Raw genomic sequence first — 13,967 nt, forward strand, 5'->3', positions numbered from 1 at the left:
TGATGCTTTCTTACATCCCTGATTACAGGACCTGATAATGTCACCCACAACATCATTTTCCAGTGTGATGTACACCATCATCTGCCAGCGATGCCCTTCTGCATACACATCTCTATACAAAACAATGAATCGACACAAATCTGACATGTGAAATGGCAACCTAGGAAAGCTAGTAGGGAAAATGTTTCAGCCTCCCAGGGCACTGTGACTGACCAGAGAGTGACCATCCTTGAACAAAGAAACTTCAGAGGGAGACTGAAACATGAAACAGTTGAATTACAATACATCAAGAGCTTCAGTGCTGCCACTTTTAAATTGAACTAGCACAAATGTACCTGCACCTAAGGATAACACTTTATACATCTGATCAAGTGGACTGTAGTCCAAATAAGTTCATACTATAATAAATATATTCATGTTTAAAAGGCTACAAGGCTGTTTTGTTGTTATGGCCAGCTGTATGTGTATCAAGACATCTGCTACACTGTTCCCAGTATAGCTCCTGCAGCTTAATTTTACTTCCTCCACTAGAATCAATGGCTCCATTAGTTCCTAGGGGGTGACAAAAGGCTTCTGAGACTGTTGGAGTCTTTGAACTGGCTCAGAAAAAAAAGGTATTGTTGTCTACCTGAAGAGCTGCATGCACAATACAGAGCTATCCGATCTTCTCACTCAGTATAAGGCAACTATGTTATACACTTCAATGGAGGTGGCATGATTTCTGAATTGCATGCTTTGTATGGCGAAGCCAGCTAGAAGTGGGGCTGCTTCAACTGGGACCACTTTTGGGGTCTCTGGTGTCAGGGAGTAGGCAGAGGAGGAACGATGGAAACCGCCTCCCCAGCCTGACCCTTCCAGAGATGAAGAAGACAGTTCAGAATTACAACAAGGGTTTGAGGGAGGCCACAGCTCAGAGGCAGATGAGGGGTAAAGCTGGGAAATAGGGAGAGAAGGAAGACGAAGCACCAGAGGGGGAACAGCTGATGGACACAGTGTCTTTAGAAAGCATTCCAGATACCCCCTCTCCCAGAACGTACATTGCAAGTAGGAGAGCAAAGAGCTCAAAGGCAGAGGGTACATTTCAGCAACCATAACTATGACACATGAGAGAGGGAGGGGTGGAGACTCACTTGGGGCAACGCCATTATTCCAAGAGGCTGCATTCCCAATCCTCTCTCTGTGAGTATTGAATAAAAAGCAGTTGGTAAGGACTTTTCCTTGTCTTATCCATTCCTGGTGACCTGCCATGGGGGCTGGATCCTCTGCTGCCTGACACCTGGTGAGTCCCTTATTCCTTTAGTTTGGAAGTCTGGGACTCCTCTCATCAAAAAGTATCCTGGCATTAAATAGAGGCCCATTATTAAACAACACCATCATCTTGACTAGCTGTTATTTTTAGATGAGTCCTGTAATTTCTTCACTCAGTGCCTGTATCCTTGGCTGTTTTAACCTTGGTGGTATCCCTCCTGCCCAGAAACCACCTTCACTGTGTTTCCTCACCAATTCAAAAGGTTAGTAGGTTCCACTCTGGTAAGTCCACTGCTACTGCTGCTGCTGCTACTGTCTTGTTCCTCCCAGCCCATCTACCTCGTTATATGCTGGCAGAAAATTCAGAAGCACCCACCAGCCCTGCCCATCACCTCCTGATTCTGCCCATCCAGCTATGTTTACTTCTAGCTGGGGCAGAGGTGATGCTCCAATTGGGTCATGTCACCACAAGCCCCTAATGGTGCTTAGAAGATGACAAGAGTTGTAGATACAAAAGACAAGCACAGACTTGTTTTCAAAGGAGGGGGGGAATAGGAAAAAGCATAACTGGCAAAATAATATAAACAATACAATAGCATATTGAACTTCCTAGTTTTTCATTACAAAGCAAAACATTTAAACAGAAAAGAAAACATCATACCACAAACACGTTCAGTGTAATAATCTTCTGTATGTCTTAAAACCTTTCACAGGAACATGCAATAAATCTCTGTTCAGTAGCTTAGTGTTTCCTTTGGGAATTGCCTCCCCCTCTCCTTCCAGCCGCCTCTGGTTAAGTCGAGTTTTCTAATGTGATGAGGCTACTTTTCGAAGTGCAAAGAAACTTTCCACTTAGTAGTTTTCTTTATAACTGTTGCAAGGAAGGAGCAGGAGGAGAGCAAGAAATGGCAGAAGGCATATTACATCTCTTGGAACATCTCATGCAGGAAAAAGCCTCTGAGTCCCTGCTCTTGCAAAAACCCACTCCCCACAAAAGGGGTTGCATCATGTTCTCTGACTATTTCCACTGTTTCCCAATCATGCCATCTATGGTGGCCTGGCTATTTATGTCGCAACAATTAGATTCCCCCTGGCACAAGTTTTGTATATAAGCCGGTCAAGAGAAAGCTCAGGAGGGCAGACAGCAATCACTTCCAGCCTTGAGTGTATCGAGGTAAAGCAGAGGAGTTGTTTATGTACCAAAAAGCTGCTTGAGGTCTTTTTAGAGTCTTTATGGCTCCCTTTGAGGATCGTTGGATGTCTAGAAACCAAGCCATCTGGCTTTACACATGGAGGATAGTGAAAAATAGTCCTAATAAAAAGGCTTTAAAGCTTCCCTAAATAGTCCTGAAATAGTCACACACACACACACACACACACACTTCCTGCACAAAGCCTTTTAAATGGCTGCCATGAATTTGGGATGGTGTGCAGATGGGGGATAAAAGAGTCCTGAGGAACTTTGGTTGTTGTTGTTTTTTAATATTGGGGAAGAACAACTACCAAACCAGACAGCAGACTTAGTGACTGACCCATAAAATCCTATAATCAAATCACACACAAACACAAAGACATATATCCTTGTTCTGAAGCTTCATGTATTCATAGAATCATAGAACTGTAGAGTTGGAAGGGATGTCAAGGCTCAGCTCGTCCAACCCCTGCAATGGAAGACTCACAGCTAAAGAATCTCTGACAGATCGCCATTCAACCTATGTTTGAAAACCTCCAGCCATCTTCCGCAGTAGTCCGTTCCACTGTCTGGGATGGTGGAAGTCCCAGCTTTCACCATCAGAAAGCACTTCAGAAAGTTCTCCTAAAGAACTTTTATTGTTAGACAGGTTCTCTGACAGGTTCATGATGACTTACCTGTCTCAAAGATTACCAGTCCACGTTTCTTACTATCTGAATGTTGGAGGTGTTGCACTTGTGCAAGTTTGAAAAATGGGAATCTATTGAATAATAAGAAGCACATCTCCTTTGCACTATTAAAACCCCACACAAGGCTCTGCCTCCCCCAAGCCCCACCCACCTGCCCCACACCTGGCATCATATGGCGTCAGGTGTGGGGCAGCTACAGCCACAGCTACAAAGGAACAAAACAAAAAAATCATGACAATGTGCTGTGGATTTCTCCTCCACTAGTGGAGCTTGAGTTGGACACTTTCCCCAGTTTGTCTCTAATTGATTGGGTAGCACTTTGTATGTCTCCTTCTGGCTGAGAGGGGGTTCTTGCCATTTGGGCAGCCCAGGACCTCCATACACACTGCCCAGGCTTATGCCCAGGAAAGTCACTTTGGCTTCATCCCTGGAGGAGCACTACATTGTGCCTTGAGACAGATGGAGCCAACAATTCTTCCAATGATGATATAACCATCCTTCAATAAACAGACTATACAAGGGAAAGAGAGTGACAACTTGGTCCCTTGGATGAACCAAGAAAACCACCTTCGGTGTAGTGTTCCCGACATCACATTGGATAATTACTCAGCCTTTGAGCAATGTTACCTTTACTGGGCTGAGGAGATGAAGCAGGGAGGGAAGTATAAGAAGGAGAACTAATAGGAAGGAAGGTGGAGTATTTTGTTATTTTCACTTCAGGCATGAAACAGACACACAGCAGCAAAAGATGGTATGTCAGAGCATCCCTACAAACTGCAAGTTGTTACCTAGACATATTGATTTAAAGCAACCTGTCGTTCCTGATTTTAAGAAGCCTGTTTGATTGCTGACAGGTTTATAGGATTATGGCTTTAATTGGATGTCTGGGCTTTGCTGGATGTAAGGAGAATTTATGGCTGGGCTGGGGTTTTTTGTTTTCTGTTTGCAGCTCAGACAGGGAGCCCTCTGCTATCCGCTCCAGTCCTTGTGAGATCAAGAAAGGGTTAAAGCTAATAGGAGGCAGAAAACATCTGGAAGGGACCAAAAAAGCAGGGACAGATGGGCAGATAGATGCATCTCATTTGCTCTCTCAGAAAGCCCTGTGACTCCTGGACCTCAGTTTCAGGGCATCCTTTTCGACAGATGGGACCAAGAAGATGCTTTGCAAGGAGACAGGGGAAACAGACACAAACTCTGTGTATGTACTTCTGGTGGAGAAGATAAGAGTTTCAGCCACCAGGACCCCATGTCAAATTCCATTTTATCCTCCAGTAGGGATTGGGGATAATTCAGTTCTGTTTGCATTTTAATGCAAAACTACTACATTTTCAGATCTTGAAACTATGTGTAAACCAGAAGACATTCCTTTGAAATGGACATTCTCTCAATTTTGTGATGCAGTTCTCCGACCAAATAATATGCATTTTAGAACTGGATATAATTATAAATATAGCTATTGGGGGGGAGTGTGCATTAAAGGCATGTTTTAGTGGAAATAACCTAAAAATGCTTTATAGAAGAGTAAACTACTTGCCAATCTGTGTATATTATGCAAAATTGCACAAAAATTGCGTGCATTAGAAGGAATGCTCATTAAAATGCTGATAAATCTTCAAAAGGACTTTTTTTTAAAAAAAGCACAATAATGCAGAAATGTAGAAAACTTAAGACAGGAGGAAAGCTGATGGATTCATCTAACCTTCAGGTTGGATGAATGCAACTGGCATGTATGGTTCTCTTTTTTTATTTAGAGTATTTGTTTTATTTGTTGACTTAATGAAATTTCATAGAATCAGAATTGTAGATTTGGAAGGGACCACATGGATCATCTAGTCCAACCTACTGTGTTGCAGGAATATTTTGCCCAACGTGACAAAAGATTAAGAGTCAGGGGCTCTCCCAACTAAGCAAACCTATAGGTTGCAAATAGAACTGCTAAGTGGGTTACAAAAGAAAAAAACCCTTAAAACTGCCAATAAAACATAAAACTAAAAACAAGGTGCTTTAAGCTATATTTGGACAGGACATCTATTCAAACAGGACTGTCTCTATAAAGTAGGGCATATGGACTTTCTCCCCCCTCCCCCGCTATTTTGCACTATGGGAGCAGAAAGACACAGTGTCTAGGAATGGGGCACCTGCAGCAGGGGTCCTGTCTGTCTACAATGTACTTGCTCATTTGAGTCACGTGGTGACTTGCCCTTTTGTCACCAAGTTCCACGTCCCCTCTTCTCTCCCTCTCAGTGAAATCTGCTTTTCTTCAGCTAGGTGTATGTGAAAAAGCTTGTAGTTTCAGCAGTTCCCAGCAGGAACGGGGCAGTCATTCCATACATCACAGTGAAAATCTCTATGCCTTGAAGGCAGGAGTTAAACGCTGTTACCTTTCTCCTCTGGTGGCCTAGGCCCAAATCGCCAGGAAAATAAATGAGCTTGGGAAGTCTCAAACTGGCTCCCGGTGGAAGTCCTTCCAGGGCAAAGATCTATCATAGAATTCTCACTCCCAGGCATATTCTCTGACAAAATCTTTCAGGAACGGACCTAGCTTTTTAAGACAGCTTCAAAAGAAGAGGGCAAAGGGGGGTTTGGGGAAGCAGCTCAGGTAGCATAAAAAAATGGAGCAAGGCTTTCCATTTGTTCTCAAAGGCTGGAGTGACCAGATGCACAGGAATATTGAACACCCTCCAACAGGACATGAATTTTCTGGGACACGTTACCGCATGACTCATGTGACCCGCATGAGATTGCAGTACGTTTTGGGACTCCACAATCTCATGCAAGATCACACCTTGCATCTCTTGGGGCCGCAGTGCCCCAAAATGGGATGTCCCTGGAGCAGTTGAGAGGGTATGATACTGTGTTACACCAGAACAGTTGTGGGGAACTTTTGACCCTCCACATATTGCTGAACTGCAACTCTCATCAGTGCCAGCAAGCATGGCCAATGGCCAGAAATGATGGAAGTTGTAGTTCAGCAACATATGATGGGCCAAAACTTTCCCACACCTGCTGTAGAGCATTACCAACTGTTGAAACTATGGTACTGCAGCCATGCCTTTAGCACCACCACAGTGGACAGGGAGGCACATGGGATAGCATTCATCTGCATGTTGTGTCACCTGCTGAATGATTTTTCAGAGCATATTGCTATTAAAGGCACAAGAGCCAGCAACCAAATACCTACAATTTTGTAAACTGATACAAATGTCACACACAGAGAGACAGAGACATGTGCGCACACAGTTTTTCAACTTTCCCAGTGCACATCCACACTAGGTCATGAAACCTACCCACATGTATACAGAGTTACCAAGGTATTTGTGGAAGGGGAGAGAATGCCATAAGCTTTAGCAGGAAATATTCGAATGGATAGGGTTTAATTTTTAAAGGCTGGCTTGCCTCTCAGTCTTATTATTTGGAGGTTCACACCCATCAATGAAAATATAAAAATAGAATTATAAATAGAAGTAAACTAACTTGAACTAAAACATATACATTAGAATTAGAGAAGTCTATATCAGGGATGGGGAATCCAGATGTTGTTGGACTACTGGCTTTGCTGGCTGGAGTCTGCCAACATCTGGAAAACCTCCATTTCCCATCTCAGATCTACATAGATTAAAATCTAAGTAATATCTCAATTTTCCATCTCTCTCTCTCACCCCCCCAAATACATTGTAGAAAAATACCTATATAAGTGAAATTGTACTTACATCTATCTTTCTAAAAATGAATGTTACCGGGTTACCCAAAATACTCCTCCTTTCACTTTATATATTTTTTCTATACAGTACTTCTTCTTCTTATAAAGTTATTCTATTACAAACAAGAGACTTTTCAAGACAGCATCTGGTTTTAGATTATCTTGCAATTTGCTGTTCCAAAACATCAAAAGCAATGTTCATTTTCTTGCCTTAAAAGGTTACCTGTCATCCTTTATGCATACATATATAATTACCAGTCAATTTTAGCATTTAGACAATGTCCTATACGCTAAACTAGCCAATTCATTATAGAAGAGGCAATGTGTTAAATTCTCTCAAGCAATTGACATCTTTTACTGCTGTCAACAAATGAGCAATCATTGCCAAAGCAAGACTCTTCCACCTTTAATAGGTATATAGAATAAAGAACGCCCAGCAGCTGCAGCTCACCTCCCGGTGTCACAAGGTACTGTATGTACCTGCCAAAATTCTATTTTCTGCACGAGTATACAAAGTACAGGAGCCCTGTGCTCTTTTGCAGAGCAGAACTCTGTGAAACTTGAGGGTGTGAGTTGCAGATGTTTTGCAGAATACTTTAAAAAAGAAAATCACGGTAGTGTAGTAGCAATAACATATTAACTACTCCTTGCCCCTTGTCATTTCCAAACAACACTAAGCATGCACCAACAACATTAGCAAAAGTTAAAGAAGAAAAAAGTGGATGCTAGAAAAAACTGGATTATCTTAAGCTAAATCCTATTCAGAGTACACCCATTGAAGTTGATGGACTAAAGTTAGGTTTGTTAATTTCATTGGGTCTACTCTGAGTAGGGCTTAGCTGAAGACAACCATAGAATCTTAGAACTGTAGACTTAGAAGGTACCCTGAGGATCATCTAGTCAGTGCAACCCCCCCCCCCCCGCAATGCAGGTATATGCAGTTGTCCCATATGGGGATCGAACCTGCAACCTTGGCATTATCAGCACCCTGCTCTAACCAAGTGAGCTATCCAGGCATGCTATAACCTGCTTTCTCCAGTGTTTTAGAACTGGTATACAGTCTTGCCCTCTCTCGTGCATTGGATGAATAGGTGCTGGAAAGCCAGACCATGTCCCCTTGCTATGTCCCCCACCGCCAACATGCCCACTGACCAGCCATGCATTCCAAGTGACCACTCTTTTGGGATTAGTGAAAAGAAGCCTGATGTGCACACAACTATATGTGTGCTGGTGTTGTCCCCTATAGATCTATAGCTATAGCTTTATCCAACAACTGACCAGAAAAGGAACTGTATTCAGAAGGAAGAAAAACATTTGGTGAAATTGCCATGGTTGGGGTTTTTGGTGCGTTTACCTTGCTTTCAAAGTGAACAGGTAATGTTTGTGAATGTCTTTTCATTCATAATAATAATAATAATAATAATAATTTATTTGTACCCCACCCATCCGGCTGGGTTTCCCCAGCCACTCTGGGCGGCTTCCACAAAGACCAAAAATACACTAAGATGTCACACATTAAAAACTTCCCTGAAGATATCGTTCTAGAAATCATCTTTCTGCTTCAGAGACGCCAACTTGAGAAGATGATTGGAGGTGGTGCTGATGTCACACACATACCCCTTGCAGGAATGCTGGGAAGAGCTGAATGTGGTAGAACCGCTTCAATGGCTGCTGGCTCCTCCTCTTGGGTGCTCTCAGTCTCCTCCTGCAGCTGCTGCCATCGGCCCAGGGCTACTTCCCCATTCCTTCTCCTCTGCAGCAGCAGCAGGAGCCATCACCCACTGAAACCGTGCCTCACCATGATCGCCTGTGCAACCAGCCTCCTCCACCTCTGGTTGTCATCAATATTGAAGCCAGTGCCCCACAAAATATATTATTGGAGGGACCAGGACCCTAGGAGTTGGTGCCTATGTGGTCTGAAGTATGTAGCTTTCCTGAGTGCCTGCACTTCCTAAAAATTCCAAATGAGCATTCCAGTAAGCACAGAAAGGCAGGTGTGGTGGGAATGTAAAAAGGTGAAATGCTTCTGGGAGATGATATATAATGAAATGAAAAAAAATGTTGAAATATACTTTTATTAAAAAGCCAGAAGCATTTCTTTTAGGTATTGTTGGAAATGATATAAAAAGGAAATACTGTAAGTTGTTTTTATATGCAGTAACAAAAGCAAGAATATTATTGGCCCAAAAATGGAAGCAAGAAGAATTACCAACATTGGAAGAATGGAAGATGAAATTGATGGACTACGCAGAATTAGACAAGCTAACAGGAAGGATCCAAGACCGGCGAGACCAGAGGTTTACCAAAGACTGGACTAAATTTACTGAGTATCTGAAAAGTATTTGTGATGATCAAATTATGTTTGTAGGACTACAAGAAGCTCTGTGAGGAGTAATTTAAGAAATATTGTAAAGATGGAAAGGAAGAAATGATTTGTTAGAAAATGTAAAGGCAATATTAAGTTAAGAATTGCAGGAGAAAAAATTAAGACGGAAGGCTATCAGAGATGCTGAAGGAAGTCCAAATAAGGATATATGTATAATAATTTGTGTGGTATGTCTTAAAATTTTTGTATGCTAAAACTAATAAAAATATTATATATTTTTTTTAAAAGCCCAGAAAGGGAGGCAGGTTACCTGCTGTGCACCTGGCAGCTGCGTGAATCAGACTGTTGGTCCATCTACCTCACTATTGCCTGCACTGACTATCAGTAGCTCTCCAATCTCCTGGAGATGCCAGGGATTGAAACTGGCACCTTTTGCCTGCCAAGCAGGTGCTCTACCACTGAGCTGAGCTGAAACCCTTCCCAAAATACATTCATTCATATACAATATATAATATAATGCATTTTCCCCACACAAGGTATTTTATTGGTTAATATTGTAATATTTTTCCTTTATTCTTTCTATTTTTTGACATTGATTTACTGTGTTTCTGCTTCATGCATATATGCTCATTATCTGAGAGTGCATTACAGAGACAGCAGTCTAACCCCCCAGGAATCAGGAATAGCTTGGAAAGGTATTAAGCCTAAAGTTTTACGTCTCCATTCTATGAATGCATTTGGTGCAATGCTCTATTTGTTCCTGCTGCCTTGCATAAAGGTGACCCATCTGCACTGATCCAAAGTAAATATATGCAGTCTTTATTGTATCAGTCTCCATGCAAGATATCTAATGTATGAACTCATTATCCTTTTGGGTTTTTTGCAGGAAGTTTCTTTCATTCTATGGGAAGTTTGCAGCACTTTTCTTGAAAAATCCCCGTAATGATGAATTGCCTAGAAATGGTGGCAGTTTCTTCCTTGGCTTGTTCCATCGAGCCGGTTTCAAAATGTGCCAGGCAGTTTCTTGACTGCTAAATTCACACTTTGCGCAAAAGATAGACATATTCCCCAGAGTTGTTTGGGGAGTTTTCCTGAGAGAAGCGGAGAATCTCATTTGGAGGCGAAAGCGGAGCAAGGAGTCAGAGAGGTCCTTTCCCCTGAACACAGCAGAGATAAATACAGAGCTTTCCCCTGTGGACACAGACAGAAGAGCATTATGGGTAAAGGTGGCATATTCAGGACGGAGTCAGGAGCACAAACATATGTGCTGGGCCGGGGGGAGGAAAGAGGCAGAATTGAATGAGGATGCAAAGCAGAAAGCAGCTGAGCTCAAGCTGTAATGAAATAAACCTCTGTAGGAGGAAATAGCTCTTCTCTCTCTGCTGGATGGCTCTGAGTGATACTGTAATGCTAGAATTCCCTCTGGAGCATGCCACGAATGTGCTCAGAATGCCTGAGATGCTTCCTGAGATCCACTTAGATGGAGCATCTAAAGAGGAAAATTGAAAGCAAGCAGGTTGAGTAGCAAAGGGCTGGTGGCGGCATCCTCTGAGCATTCTGCACTCTCTGTTTTGTAGGGTGGGTGTCTGCCCTACTTTATAGTGAGGACGTTGCTCTGTTTCAAGGGCTGTCTACTCCAAGTCCCAGTTAAAGATTCCTGCATTGCTGCTGGTTGGATTAGATGACTCTTAAGAGTCCCATGCAACTCTACAGTTCTATGATTCTATGAAAGGTGAAGAACCACAAGAAGGGGGTGCAGGAGGGGCCTGAAAGTTGGCCACAAAGAGTTATCACCTGAACAGCAGATTGGGCTGCTTCCTCTGCTCACCTGGGTTGCTTCGGGAAGATTTGTTTATTGAACATTCATTCTGATACATCAGCCCAAGGTTTGCAGGCTGGCTCGACATCATATTTATTGAGCAATCATTCTGACATGTTCGTGGGGAGATTAGATGATGTTGCAGCAAGCAAATGTTACCCCCCCCCCCACTTCCCAGTGCATTTACTCCACTACTTCCCTTATCACAAAAGTCAACTTTTGGTTGGAAGTAGATTTGTTGTGCAATATCATAGAATAATAGAATTGTAGAGTTGGAAGGGACCTCGAGGTCCTTTAGTCCAACCCCTGCAATGCAGGAATCTCAACTAAATTACAGTGATACCTCGGTTTAAGAACAGTCCGGTTTAAGAATGATTTGGTTTACAAACTCTGCAAAACCAGAATAGTGTCTTGGTCTGAGAACTTTACCGATCTAAGAACAGGATCTGAAAGGTGAAAGGGCACTGAGGGCAGGAGGCCTCATTAAGAAAAGCAAGCCTCGGTTTAAGAATGGTTTTGGTTTAAGAACGGACTTCCGGAACATATTAAATTCACAAACCAAAGTACCACTGTTTACATGACAGGTGCCTATTCAACTTCTGCTTAAAAACATCCAAGGAAGGAGAGCCCACCACTTCCTGGGGGAGTCCATCCCACTGTCGAACAGCTTTTACTGCCAGAAATCAAATGCAATTATAGAACCTGAATTTTCTGGTTTGTGATTGAATCCCACCTGAAAACAGCAACAGTCTGGAAGCGCTCTTGGTCGCAGTCTTATTTCTCACTGTGGTGCAATTGTACTACATTTCTATGCAAATTATGGTGATTATTTTTAAATATGCATCCATACATGTCCATTAACACTTGTATTTTTAGTGCAAATCTGTGCCCTGCAATTCATGCTCTCCTTTGGGGGGGCAGGTTGATGATGCATTTCTTCTTCTTTTTAGTTGTCCCAAAGTGTGCACACTTTAAGCCTAACCTAATCCATAGGTTGGGATGCAGGTGGCACTGTGGGTTAAACCACAGAGCCTAGGACTTGCTGATCAGAAGGTCGGCGGTTCGAATACCCGAGATGGGGTGAGCTCCCGTTGCTCGGTCCCTGCTCCTGCCAACCTAGCTGTTTGAAAGCATGTCAAAGTGCAAGTAGATAAATAGGTACTGCTCCAGTGGGAAGGTAAACAGTGTTTCTGTGTGCTGCTCTGGTTCGCCAGAAGCGGCTTAGTCATGCTGGCCACATGACCCGGAAGCTGTATGCCGGCTCCCTCGGCCAATAAAGCAAGATGAGCGCCGCAACCCGAGTCGGCCACGACTGGACCTAATGGTCAGGGGTCCCTTTACCTTTACCTTTAATCCACAGGTTGCAATGATACAACAGGACTGAGCATTATGCATGCCACCTTGAACTCCGTGCTCCAAAAGTAATTGTGCCGTAGATTTGTTTGCAATCCATATGCTGTGCACTCATTAGTTTAGATCCCATCTCAGCTGGGTTGTTAGCCTGAGCTTCTCACATGCAGCATGAGAAGATGGTGGCTCTTTGGTGTGTCCCCCATAAATATATGATTCGATAGGGTAGGTCAGTACATTTCTACTGCACCTGCTGAAGAGTCATGGTCAGCTCAGGGCTCAGGTGCTGTGTGCTCATTACGTGGAGTGGGCTCATCGAATTGCCATTTCTCTTTCTTCTGAAAGGGCATCCCTTGTGCGGGGAGCATGAAGGGGCACTGATAATGAGGACGCTATCCCACTTCTTGGAGGTAAAGCTGAGCCTGATGTGAAGACCTGACAGAGAAATTGTCAGCCCTGAAAGTAATTGCTTCCCATTTCCCCGAGCAATAGCAGGTTCAAGGTAAAGGATAGTTCCTTTGGACGCATGAGCGGATGTTTGGCATGTATGGCATCTTTCAATGAGAAAGAGAGAAGCAGACAAACAAACAAAAAAATACCAGCAACTTATTGCACCTCCAATTTTACCAGATCAGAAGAAAATGAGAGAAGAATTTTAAATCAACCTCAGTCTGCAACACAGACTGATTCACATGCATTGCCAGCTGCCAATCGTCCTCCCGTCGCAGAGGCAAGGAGGAACATACCTGCCAACACACAACATTACCTTTTCCACGTTTTTCATATGTAGAGGGCACCTTCTGTAGAAAGGGATGGAAGGCCACATGTTTTGTCCCCAGCTGCAAAACATCACCATTGTTATGTTTCCCTTCTCCCTCCGCCCCCCACTTTTTATGGTTACCACATATCACATGGTGCTATGTGCATGGAGGAAGGAGGGGCTGCACACAGGAAGAACAACACCAAGTGGGGTCCCATTTAAAACACTACAATACCACTTTAAACAGACATGGCTTCCCCCAAAGAATTCTGGGAGGTGTAGTTTTCTCAGAGTGCTGAGAGTTGTTCCCGATCCCCCTCACAGAGCTACAGTTCTCAAAGTGGTTTGACCATCAATCACCCTTCACAGAGAATTCTGAGAACTGTGGCTCTGTGAGGGGGATAAAAGGTAAAGGGACTCCTGACCATTAGGTCCAGTCGTGGCCGAATCTGGGGTTGCGGCGCTCATCTCACTTTATTGGCTGAGGGAGCCAGCGTACAGCTTCCGGGTCATGTGGCCAGCAGGACTAAGCCGCTTCTGGCGAACCAGAGCAGCACACAGAAATGCTGTTTACCTTCCCGCCGGAGCAGTACCTATTTAACTACTTGCACTTTGACGTGCTTTCAAACTGCTAGGTTTCCAACTGCTCACCCCATCGCGGGGATTCGAACCGCCAACCTTCTGATCAGCAAGCCCTAGGCTCTGTGGTTTAACCCACAGCGCCACCCGCGTTCCTTTATGAGGGGGATAGGGGCACCCTAACCACTCGCAGCTCCATTAACAAACTATAGCTCCCAGAATTCTTTGGAGGATGCTGTGACTGTTTAAAATGCTTTCTTAGCACTTTAAAGGTAAGGTTTGTATGCAGCCCAGAAAAGTGTGT

The 13,967-nt window shown here is 43.5% G+C and overlaps 1 long non-coding RNA gene across 1 annotated transcript in view; it reads left to right on the forward strand.

Annotated features, from left to right (window-relative positions):
* The window catches only part of LOC309358310, a 40,501-nt gene extending 40,165 nt beyond the window's left edge, over nucleotides 1–336 (forward strand). Inside the window, exon 3 of the long non-coding RNA XR_014163439.1 lies at nucleotides 29–336. This is a non-coding gene — a long non-coding RNA (uncharacterized lncRNA). The remainder of the gene's footprint in view (nucleotides 1–28) is intronic.
* The last annotated feature ends 13,631 nt before the right edge of the window (nucleotides 337–13,967 follow it).

This window comes from Podarcis melisellensis (assembly GCF_964234715.1).
Source record: "Podarcis melisellensis genome assembly, chromosome: 15".
Taxonomy (NCBI): domain Eukaryota; kingdom Metazoa; phylum Chordata; class Lepidosauria; order Squamata; family Lacertidae; genus Podarcis; species Podarcis melisellensis.